The sequence below is a fragment of the Falco rusticolus genome, chromosome 1, assembly GCF_015220075.1.
Source record: "Falco rusticolus isolate bFalRus1 chromosome 1, bFalRus1.pri, whole genome shotgun sequence".
NCBI lineage: Eukaryota > Metazoa > Chordata > Aves > Falconiformes > Falconidae > Falco > Falco rusticolus.
The window spans coordinates 62,254,539-62,267,679 of NC_051187.1; positions in this window are offsets into that span (position 1 = coordinate 62,254,539).

Genomic DNA, 13,141 nt, shown 5'->3' on the forward strand with positions numbered 1-13,141 from the left:
TGAATATCTGTTATTTTATGGTTTAAACTGATGGCAATCACCAAGATACACTTTCTCAGCAAGTTGCTCAGATGCATCAGACATATGCTCTGCATATACATGCAGAGGCAAAGGGACGCAGAATGGAATATTATTATAACCAACATATGTCAAAGGCTTCAGTAAAAATATCAGGAATATGTTAAACTTTGAGCACTGAGTCTCATATCCAACTTCTGACAGCAGCTAATGCCAGGTACCTCAGAGAAAGATGCAAGGAAGATTTTTGGACCAAAGTACAGGACGGCATCCTCCCAGATTCAAAACGACAGATGGTGATTTCTCATGTAGTAGTACCTTTACCTCTTTCAAAAGCGTCCTTTGTTAAGTATTTTCTCTTGCCAGTACACAGTCTAGTTATGCTTGTAATATCCCAGTTTACCTTTATTTCTGCTAAAATTTTGAGCTGACAGCTTTTTGAAGAAATGAGTTTCAAAGGAGAGTAGAATGCAGAAGAACTGACTAACTAACTAAATAAATAAAAATACTGCTTTTACAAAGGTTTTTGCCATGTTTGTTACAATGGCTCCCTTAGTCCAAAATTTTGCCAGCCTACTCACAATCTTACAACACAGAAGAAAAATCTTTCCTGGGGTGGGGTAAACCCTCTCAGGAGAGATCCTGGAGTTCTTTCAGCAGTCAGTTGTTAGGCTGCTACACAAGGTCTTCCTGGTGCAATGACAAGCCTACAAAAAGCAGAAATCAGGCTGTGATATTCATTTTGGGTGCCTTTTGACCTTGGGAGAAGCTGAAACTGAGCAGTTTCTGAATTCATGCTGCTTTTTTGAGGGAAATTTTTCCAAAGAAGGAAAGGCAAGGTGTTTTCACACATAACCAACCCCATGAATCTGGAACATGTAAAGGCTGTAATAACTTGCTACTTCCCATTTATTAGAAGCGCCTCTATCACGCTTATACTAATAAAAAAAAGCAAGGCAGGTAGGCATTCTTCAGATAAATAGTTATCCATTTCAAATAAACCAAAGAAACAAAAGGTAACAGAAGATGCATGGACTAACCACTACAATTATGAAACATATTTTCAGCCACTACAATTACAAAACATATTTCCAGCTAATATGGTTAGCATAATGTACTCTGCAAGCATTAATGTATTATCAAGGTGGGTGTAAATCACTTTGTCAATTATTGAACTGCAATAAAATATTTATAAATGGGCCCTTAATATCAAATGCAACTGTGATACTTTTAAACCATGGAAAATGTAAGACAATGTGCTTATCTTTTCATTAATAGAAACTTGTGGATTGTTAATAAATGGCTTTACCTTAACTCATGCTCTGCATCTTCAGTAGTTCTGGCATAGTGAAATAGTACAACTGAACAGTGACTCTGTTTTGGCATAGTCTGTCGAATAAAACAATCATTTGTGAGATCATTTGAATATTGCTGTGAATTACAGCCATCGTGGTAAAGAGTCTACCTCGTTTATGAGGTTCCTTCCCCAAAGATTACTGGGCCTGAGTACCTGATGTAAAATCATCAGGAGAGCTTCCACAACTCTTTTTGGTCTTGTTATAGTAAGAACTGGTTTGAAACCACTGCCTTTTTCATTTAATTTGGGGGCAATCAGCAGAACACATAAGAACACTTTCAATTAAATATGTGTGTCCAGAAATACTCAGTTTTGGTTAAATCAAAAGTTTCCAGGCAACCAAGGAAGTTTGGCTAATAGCATCCTGAAAAGCCTGAGGAAGTGCAGGGTGCTTCCCTTGGCCCACCTGATCACTACGTGACAAAAAACACAAGAGTGCAAAGTACCTATGGTAAAATCTGGACTTTCATTCAGAAAGAGAAATTTGGCCAGAAGTCTGTCTCCCAAAAAGCCTTCTCAAATATTCTGCTTGAATGTCACTGAAAAATGAAATCATTGTTGAAGACTCAAGAGTCAGCACCACTGTCCAGCTGCAGTAAAAAACACTTATAATTTTCACTTGATAACAGTAACAGTTAATCAGGTGTCTCCTGAATCCCTAAATGGAAATCATATTCTTGCTTTTTAATGTTATAAGGTTAAAATTTTGAGGATATTCTTTCGCAGCCAAATTAGAAGAAAGCAGTCAAGCTACTATTATATGGCCCTCGATGCTGCCGATAACAGGACGAAAATGAACTAAATTACTGAGTGGTAGTCTTCCAAGCAAGAAATTACTCACTGCAGGTTTTAGTAGGAATCTGCTGGTGTTTTCAGCACAGGGGGTGTGGCAGGGCTTTACTCACCCTGCTCTCAGGCCAAGGAATGTATTTTGGTTGATGAAGAGGGTATGCAAGAAAACAGGACTCAACTGCCAAGTGATATAGCAGGTAACAACTATTGCACGGATGCAGGTTTGACGAACACCCAGTCACTGATAGACTGTACCAAAGTATACAATCAGATGCACAGATTCTTCCTTCAAGGCCTTCAGCCAGAGCTCAGATGGATACCTGTAAGATCACACTGTCAGAAAAGGTTTGCTGTTGCCACTACAGGCACAAAATTGCAGCTGTGAGTGATTCTGAGCTGTAAACCATCTAATCACAGCCTGATTGCACAGTCCAAACATCGTCTAGAAACACTGAAGTGCTGCAGGGTGCATCATTATACTTCATAGAACAAATTGTTAAACATGGGTGTACTTGATGGGGTAAAACCACTACACTGGAGAAGTCTGTGTTAAACTCCTCCTGCCCTCCCAAATATGAGATGAAAAACATAGTCCTATCTCACAAGGCAGACTCAGGAAGGTCTCGGAAATGCAGGGCACATGTTGTCACTAATTTATGCCCATTTGGCTTGTCAAAACCAGAGATCAGTAATTTTGCTGAATCTTGGTAGAAATTGTCAATGTTTCCTTCAAAGAAGAAAACTTTAGAAAGCCACAGTTGATAAAAAAAAAGACCTGAGGTCAGAGTTCAAGGAGTGTCTGGACAGCGCTCTTAGCCATATGGTTTTACATAGTCCTGAGAGGAGCAGGGAGCTGAACTCTGATCTTTATGGTTCCCTTCCACCTCAAGGTATTCTGTGATCTCAGTGTAGCTCTCTATTGCAGAGAAATGCTGCCTTTGAGCTACTGACAGCCAGGTTCCTACAATGCCTTGCATCAGCATCCACATCTCAGTGCCTGCCAACTGAGCTTCACCTGAGGAAGGGACACAACAGGAGATGGCAGCATGAAGGAAAGCTCCCTCTGGAAGAGAATAGGAGGCTGTAGGAGTCTGAGCCAGCCGATGGGAAGCATTATGGACCTGCACGTCTCGCAGCTACAGCTCCCCGTTCTGCACACAGGTCTGCCAACTGCTTCTTTTGTGAAGTTCTGGTTCATCTTGCCATGACCTACCTGAGCAAAGCCTTGGGGTGGGGGACATGAGACCCTGCTGACAGCACTGCCACTCTAAGTTCTTTCCTGCAGGGACAGCAGCAGCACATCACAAAGCCTGCAGGAGACAAGCACTGGGTAAAAGGAAGCCTGTTCACGCCCAACCGAAACAGCACGATCCAGGCAGGAGACCATGGACCATTTTTGCCCTCCAGCTTCTGGAAACGTGTGCCACCTACCAGGTATATCTTGCATCTGGAAGTGCACAGACCTTACGAGTGTATCAAACCTCCCAGTATTTTGTCCTCTGGAAAGGTTCCTCCTAATGTTTTACGTTTCAATCTCCAGCCAAAGATAGAGAATCACATTTTCAAAGGCAATAAGCAGAGGAAGAAGAGAAAATACATTACAACGGCCACTTCATTTGGTCTTTTGAATACCAGGGCTGACCCAATAATCCTTCATTTATTGAAGCTGAACAACAACATGCTTTTCAGTACACTCCCCCTCATCCTGATCAAATGATGTGGGTGATAGAGAACTAATCATGTTCCTAGGTAAGTTTCCCAGTAGTGAGGTAGCTTTGCACATAACATTTCTAATTGTATTTAGCTTTGGCATCCAGCCACTGAACTATCATATTTAGACAGCATTTTCAAAACATACAGTAATGAATTAAACTTTGCTTCCACTGAAATTAATCCTGAGCCACTAAGACTACACAGCAATGTCCCTCACAAGCCTGCACTACAGGTACACAGTCCCAGTACTGTGCTGACTGCGTGCAAGAGAGCCACAGATTAAACAGACATTTTAGTTCACCATGAAAAGAGTTTCAAGTGTCTTAGTTTCCCTTTACAATATGAAAATTACACAACCACAGCAAATTCAGCAAGTGATGGAATGTTAGATTCTAGTAGTGGCTGGAGCAATTGATGCACCTCCTCCCAGAAAATACTGCTTCCAGAAATTACGGCCTACCTATGGAGAAGCTCCACAGTGGTTTGCAGCCCAGAGTATTATGGTAAACAAAAACTAGCACTGATTTGCTTTAATGCACCAAATGGCAAAATCCAGCTTTTCAGGTAGCTTCACAAGAGCTGTAAGCTTCTCTGCAGTGGCACAGCAACTTCAAGGTGAGAGGCATAATAGCCAGGGACAGCAGGACAAGAATAATACATATACATTAGAAGTCCAGATGTGTCCTGCCACTCTGCATAACAACTCTCACTCAAGCAACCTGACAGCTGAGCAGCTGTAAAAAGTCCAATTCAGCCACGTACAATACCTGCCCAGTTGTGAGAAATGGGCTGAAGACATTGAAACATCAGTGTCATTCTGCCCACGAAAGGTCTACAGCTAAAACTGATGCTTCCAAGACACATTTTGAGTTACTGATATCTCCCTTGTCATTGTTTGTCCTAGCCAAGATGGAATGTTTGGGAGAAGGGCTGGTACCCATCAGTCAATGGCACGGTCATCATAAACCCCAGTAAGAGCTTGACTCACCCCATAATCTTTTGATAGTTAACTTGCTACTCTGGTGTCTTCAGGCTCATTTTGGAAAAAAACAGGATGGACAGGGAATATACTTTCTACCTCTACAGGGTCAGCATCCATGCAGGTTTTATCTTGCAACAAGAAGGAGATTCCCTTTAGAAGCTGAAAAGTTGAAAAATTACTACCTTTTTTTTTTTTTTTTAATTAAACCTCTAGTCTGAAATCCACTTATTTTTCTAAGAGAGTATTATTTTTTAACCAGCATCACAAAAGTAACTGTCTGCAATTTCCTAAGTGGAACAAAGGGTTCTTTTATTTTCGTTTAGCCACTTCTGCAACTTTTGTTAAAGAACTCATTACAGAAACACTTCTTAATGAATGACAGTACCTAATGATATTCTTCTTATAGCAGCAATATACAAGCGGGACTATTTTACTTAATTTTTCTGCAATGGTAGAACACCCCTGCCACAAAGTTATGCTAACTCAGGCTGCTCTCCTCTTCCCTGGTTATTACAATGACACTTAAAATGCAGATCTTAAATAGACCCAGCAATTATCTGGGGTTTACCTAACAATAACTACATGATAGTTATGCAACACAGCAAAGATTTTGCATCCTTTACATTGCAGAACAGTCTCTACCTCACTAGATGATAATTAAGTTGGAAAAGGAGACTCGCGTAGTTAATGAAAGTACGGGGTGGGGGGCTGGGTAAGCTGATCAAGCTTGGCATTAAAATGATCCTAGCTTAATGCTTTTCTTTTCCTGGTTTTACTTTTACCTTTTTCCTAGCCGCTAAAAGCAGAAACTTTGCTTTTACTGAAAATAATTTTGAAAAAGTTATTGCCTTGCCTCAAATGCCTGAAATTTAGAGATAAACACCCAAAAAATGCATTAATTTAAAAATAAGTCCTTTGGAAACCATTGGTATCTAAACCCAGTTTTAATTCACAACCTGGGAGGCAGTGCCATAGTCACCATACATTTTCAGTAACACCTGTACAAAGGTGTTCCAAAACAGAGAACGACTGATGAGGGAAGCATGTAGCAGTGTAACTAAGTACAAGGGTTCTGCTGTACCCAAACTGATCCTGGCACAGTGATACTTAAACCCAGTGTTTCAGCTAAAAAATTAACATGCTGTTAGAAACAAATCATTCCACTTCCTAAACTGCACACATTTCCAAGAGACAAAACATACGTCATATTTCCCATACTTTAAATATCTCAATAATTTTTTAAGACCATAAACACAAAGCTTTTTAGAATTCTAGTACTGAAGGCACACTCTTCTTACTCAGAGCAATCCCATTTATTGTCTGCAAGTATTGTCATAAATCTAGACTATGTGCCCTGAGTCAGGAACTCACTGTGCCATCTTTATAAGACTTGAGTTGGAAAGTTTATATGAGCCTTTAAAAAGAAAATTCCATAATATTTACAATTTACTACATGATGTGAAAGAAGCTTTAATTTCTCAACCTTCTTTTTCAACCTTACCCAGAATACAATTTTCTCCTCATTAAGAAGTTTTTATCCAGTTCATCTCACCTTCTGCCCTTGACACATTTCTCCTGCTTCATTAGGTATCTGCTGCTTTCACAGTTTACAAGATAAGGACCCAAACCAACACTTTACAGAGGGACAGAAAAAGTACTTCTGTGAATAAAGAAACAAAAATAGGTACCTATACCATCCCAACGTCCCATACAAATAACAAGAGGCTGTCCACTTTGAGTGTTAAGCAACCTAAATCTCTCCACCTCATTTTTATGTATTTATTTATATATAAATATAATAATATATATATAATATATATATAAAAAATATATATATAAAAATATATATATATATAAAATATATATAATATATATATTATTTATATATCTCATGGCATTTTTATGTATATGTATGACATGACATTTGTTAAAAACAGTGTGACTGCTGTTCCACAACTGATAGCATAGTCACATGATAGATCAAATGTTCAGACATTGAGAGCTTGAGATGGAATGCAAATAGCTAGCTCATTAAACATGGGCTAGCAAAGTTGTTGCATGTCTTCTGTTTCCTACCTACTGTGAAGTGACCGATAACTCTCCTGTTTTGCTGCAGTATAGATCTATATTTCTGCTCCGTTGTAATGCTTCTATCCAAGAAAAATTGACATCTTTATGCATTTTGAAGGAAAGGTCTGATCTCTATCCGGATTACAACACACCTTAAACACTCACCTATGCAGCCACCAGAACAGGAATCAACAGCGCGGGCTGGAAGCAAGCACATGCTTCATAATCTTCACTGTCACAGCCAGCACCAGTGGGCTGGTGGTGCCTTATGAATTAAAAAAAAATGGCTCCAGGATAGCTCCTTCCCCAAAAGCAAAACCAGGATCAGTAAAGTCCACGTTGCACTCATACCCAACAGGTAGTACTGTCTGGGGACACATAGCTGGTACTATCTAGGGGCAAATAGTTGGAGCACTTGAAGTTGCAAACCATAGTAACAGCACCACATATAACAGCAAGCCATGCTTTTACATTCTCTGTGAACCTTTCTTGCTGACACATGCTCTGCATTCATATGCATAATGCTCTATGTATCTCAACCTGTAGAAATGAAGCACTTAGCTAAATTCATTAAAGCTGATGCATACATAAAAAAGCACATTGAAAATACTCACTTTCTTGTGGGTCACACTGAGGCAAGTTATCCAACATCCAAGCTCCTCTACTGCCCCTAATGTGCCTGATCCCTAGACCCTTACACGAGGTCTCACTGAATCTCTGAAATGCCAAACAAGCTCTTTTATAAACCTGACTTTATGCTTTGAACTATCACCAGCATTTAGAAATCAGAGAAGCTATAACATAACTAAATGTACACTAAAAGTCTTATTATATTCAAATGCTTTATTCATAAAGCTTCCCAGTGGATTCCAAAAGCTTCATATCTCATGAAGAGACTGTTCTGAGCTCCTCAAGACACCCCCTCAGCAGTGTTGCCATTCTAATGAGTTAGACATGTTCCAGATATGCAGCGTGTAGTCATCAACAATAAGAATTGTTACTAAATTGGCTTACGAAGAAAGGAGCTTTGAGAACATGCAGCTTTGGTTTAGTGTTAAAAATAGGTCTGTGTGAATATAGAAATCTTCATAGAAAACAGCATGCTACTGAGAAGGAAACAAACAGTTAACACACCATGAGGAATCATATCCCATTTTCCCTGCTTGGATTGTGGCTTACAGCTGGAAGGAAATAAAATTGCTCACCAGCAAACGAATAAGACATATACAGGCAGACTCCACTAGCCCTAAATAAATAACTGCTGATTTCCATTTCTCTCACCATACAAAACCAGAATAAAAGTTGGAAATTCATTTGTGAGTGCAAAGAAGGTGCCAGAGAAGAAAAGATGGCAAAACTGGATGGAAAGCCAAGTGTATGTTAATGTATTAACCTTTGAAAACTGAAGCTGCTTTTGTTTTTTTAAAAAATGTGCACTCTGAACACAGGTTACTGAAAGTAAAGCAGTGTGAGCTCAAGGGGGCAAATTACTCCATGGTCATTTCAAAGGCATTTTCTCACACTATAAGACAGTCTGCTTCTACATATTCACCTGTTACACCACAACCTGCCCCAGCCTAAGCGTCACTTAGGAATGTACAGTCCTGGCCATATGCATGTCAGCTTGGGACAGTGGGAACAGAATTGTCTGTGCATCTTCGAGCTGGGATGCTATTAGAGGTTACAAAAGGCGAGTCTGAGGAAAGCCCTTTTAGAAGAGAACACAGGAAAACATGAAATTTAAGGGGAAAAAAAAAAGATCTCTCATAAAAGCCACGTAGAATTTTTTTAAAGTATTTCAGTAAATGCTCATTGTATTACGGGCATTCTCACTGTCTTAGTTCTTAGCAGTTAGCCTGTTCCAATAAGGAACATAAAAATAGACAACAGAGAAGAAAGTTAAACATCTGGCCTCCCTTTAGGACATTTTTACTCAGGACACAGCCATTTCTTACGCTGTAAGATCTTTGTGAGCCAGGCTTTCAAGTGCTATTTAGTTTTTCTAGCTACATGCTCCTCATCTCCAAAGAAACTGAACACTACAGTCACTAAAACAGACGTAGTCCCAATACTCTTTTAAAGCAGAGAATTATAAATATCCTCCTAGACTAATCGCCATGTCATATCTTTCATTGTGGCAAAAGACGGTACCTCGCTTAAGATCATCTCCAGAGAAAGTAAAGATTTCTTTGCTGACAGCATAAATAATACCTATGCTTTGCAAAATATTTCAATGCTGTTATTCCAAAGCCTGTGTAAATCCCTAGGACTTTTTCTGGACATGCAGATCTTACCCCACCATCAGGGCCTAATGGTTTCAGATTCATACTGGCTTCTTCCACTTTCCTATCCAAGAAGGGTTTGAAATGCAATCCTCTATCCTATATGTTGATGGCCGCAATGGAATTCCTTTTAAATTTATTTATTGTAAAAGGTTGGTAAAGTAGTATGATTTCTCCTGATTTATGGGGCAATGCCACACAGCAGAACAGAGACTTAACAGACAACCTGAGCTCTGATGGAAAGAAATGAACCCAGCCAGTGATTTGAGCTATACCAAGACTCTCAGTGCCACACATTCTCCTAAGCCACTTGCCCAAAATCAGAGCGTACTGCAGTGGCCACAGGTACTGCTCCAGACCTTCCAGGTTGCCACTCCTGTCTGGAGGTGCAAAAGCATGAGACTGAAGCATTCCCTCCAGGAGTCATCCTCTTTTGTGCAGCTCCGGCCTTTCAGACAGCTTAGAGTGTCTCTATAATGTAGATAAAGCTGACAAGGTCACCCAGGCCTTGATATGAATCCTGTAAAGAGGCACAAGGATGCCACTATGTTTTCTTAAGGCTAAGAAATGTAGACTGTAATCAATTATCAGCAGCTCTGGAAATTAAGCCGATACAGAAAGTGAAAGAAAACTGCTAGAAAAGCACAGAGACCCTCATTACACTGTTTTTCAAAAATCTTTGAAAAAGTTTTATTGAAACTTTTTAAACTCACATAACACCACTGAAATTCCAGAGACTACTACTTTAAAGCCAAGTTGAAAAACTTCAATAGGAGATTAGCTTGGACATTCAGAAGGAAGAATACTTACAAGCAACCAAAACCAAACCAGCAACTTCCCACAGCAAGATAGGAATAAAAGAAATGGCTGAAGGCAACTGGTTTTTGTTAAGGTATAAAGAAAATTTCCTGCTACATCTTTGAGCTATGCTTCCAAGAGGAAAAAAAAGCAATCTCAAGACAAACCATCTTTAAATTCTTTCAAAGTGTACACAAGAAAGCAAGAAAAGCTTAATTAAGGATGGAAAAATGCCAGGAGTGAGTCCTATAGGACTACACCCCAGGTACCATCCTCTTTCTGATATAATATTTCTTGATTGTTGTTGTGGTTAAGCATAAATGGAATTTAATTTAAAAAAAAAAAAACCAAAAAATTCCTCCAGAGATTTCATTTCACTTGCAAAGGTGTCTTTAAACTGGCCTGTGATCTCACAGCAAGTTTGTTTTAATGTATATTTGAAATGCAAAACTTGTGATAATGTAAAGGTATTAATTTTTGAATAGTTCCCAGAACGGTTTTGTAGCAAAAACAATAACAAGAAAAAACCCCATCCAATCATTCTCCTACAATCTGTGAGCTAGATTCTTATTGAAGATAAACAGACACAAATTTACCAAGGCAGTGGAGCTGAACCCACTTACATTGCCTGATACTCAGTTCCTTATATACACCTTAACCATGTGCAATTTAAAATCCATGATTCAGAGTGGCGCTTAGAAGGAAACACATTTCTGTGGTAAAGCCAGATTTGCCAAGGCATTAATATTCCTGAATAACACTTCTTTGAAAGAGGTGCTGAGGACTCCCAGATGAAGTCAAGGATGCAAGCTGACACACATAAATTAGGCCAATCTTTTTCCTAAAGCATAAACATTGCAGGGAATCAAGGAACTCAGGGCATTAGGAAGTTGGGCTTATAGATTTTTAATCACCAAGGGTTACAGTTGCTACCGAACAGAAATATTTGCCACAAAGGCATTATATGGGGAAAACACAGAAAACTGAGCAGTCAGATCCGCCAAATGGCCTCATACAAGCTGAACTGGGGAAACCATACAAGGACGGTAGGCAGTAGCAAGCACAAGATAAAACAATGCAGCTTAATCCCCTTGATGGCAAAGGCTGCACTTGCTGTGGTCCAAGCACATAAGCACCACATCCTGCTGAGAAGCCTGAATCTTTAGTTGTTGACCCATTTGGCTGCAGCTGGGGGTATTTTTTTTTTTCTTGAATCTTTTGGAAAGAAACAGACTGTAAGCAACTCTGGTCGCTGTTCTACCCTGTCAAACAAAGCCTCCTGTGATGTCGAGGTCAGTAACAATAATGTCCATTTCGGAGGCAAAATTAGTGGGTTTTTTTATCTGCAGAGCCAAGACACCCTGTCTTGCAAAGTAATCCCCTTTGGACTGAGCTAGCAGTGGACAGCTACGGACAATATATGGACAATAATGCCTCAGGATAAAGCAAGGAGAAAGAGAGGTGTGCCTCGTGTGATGAAAAGAAAAATATCTTTCTTTTTTTTTTTCATTATTCTTGGTCATACATACCCTATTTTTACTGCTCTCCAATAGTCATTGGACACTGAATTCCCTTAGGTTACTTGAAAAATTCCAGCACCCATTGCTTTAACCAGATCAACTGGCAATATGGTAGCTCTGCTGAAATCTTTATCCTATTCTTTTGTTCCTTTAGAGTGCAAGAAGCACCGTGATTGCAGCTGGGCAAAACAGAAAACAAGCCTGCAGAAACCAGCAGTTCCTCCCTGGTAGCAGAAAAACTGTCTGAACTGGAAGTTCTTCAACAAACTGTAAAACCTACTGGGAATAGAGGGTTACTTTGTGTGTGTTTAGCCCAGACTGACCCTGCACCATCATCCTGACTTTACTGCATAAACACAACTGGATCCTTCAGAGCTACTTCGGCCTCACCAGACTAGAGTGACTAAAACAGAGATATTCACTGTGGTTTAATACACAAGGTTTAAAGAGCAAAACTATAAACACAGGCACAGAATTCCTTTATTTTGGAGTGCCCTAAAGAACAAACAAAATTTCCTTTTGGAACATGTTTCCATAGGGAGAAGAAAGTTACAATACATTAGCAAAACCTGAAACACTGAGAAACATTCTTTGTTTACTGTAGTAAAAAGCAGGACTAATCTGTTCTAACTCATAGTGTCAAAAAGGAAAATTCATAATGCATAAATTCTCATAAACTATTATCATCCCATGATAGCCGTTAGCTTACAGATGACAAGCCTTATTGCTCAAAACCCTCCTGAATGAGATATTAAGTTGATATTTAGATCCAAATCTGTCCTGTTTTGCATGCACAGTTTTATACTTAAATAATGAGATTTGCTGCCAGTCTTCGCCCAAGGATGGTCTTTGCTCTTCACAGAATGTCGCACCTTTCTTTATATATAAATATAATGCAATTTTTATATACTTCTGTTCTCACAGACCTATTATGTTAGACCTGCTATGCGATATACACCCAAGTCTTTTGTGCTAGATCAATCAACATGTTATTTACAAGGAAAATGCCTTATTTACATGGCGTCAGAAGCAAAATGTTTACTGAAACAGTGGTGCATAATTAAAATGCTGAAGAAGCCATTTGTATAGAAAATTCTTCTCTAAAGAGCACTGTCCCATGTAGAGTGTAACTGGTAGTTTGAGTTAACAAAAAAATCACTGGGCAAGCATTACACCACATTATAACATCTGCTTTAGGGGCTTCACAGACAGCAGCCTGTATCAGGAACAGTGCAATCTGGCTACTGTAACCACAATGGAACAACCAGCATGAAGAGCTACCCTTGATATTTTCTCTACAGCTGTGCAGAAAAAAAAGTTTCCCTACCTTGGGAACCTCTTAAATGGAGGAATCTTCTGTGCTGTATCTGGACAGCATAGTTATTTTTGAAAGGGTTTATTTGTTTTGGGAAAATTGTTTTTGCAATAAGGCATTATTGATGGCAAAGGGGAAGGTGAAGATAGAAAAAGAGGAGAAAATAAAAGGGAAAAAGAAAGGGGGGGGAAGAGCGTTATTTCCCAGAGCAGCAGGTAGCTCGGCTGATGACACACTCCCTTTCTTAAGGCAGCAGGAAAACTATGAATTATGTGCTATGACAGCACATAACTT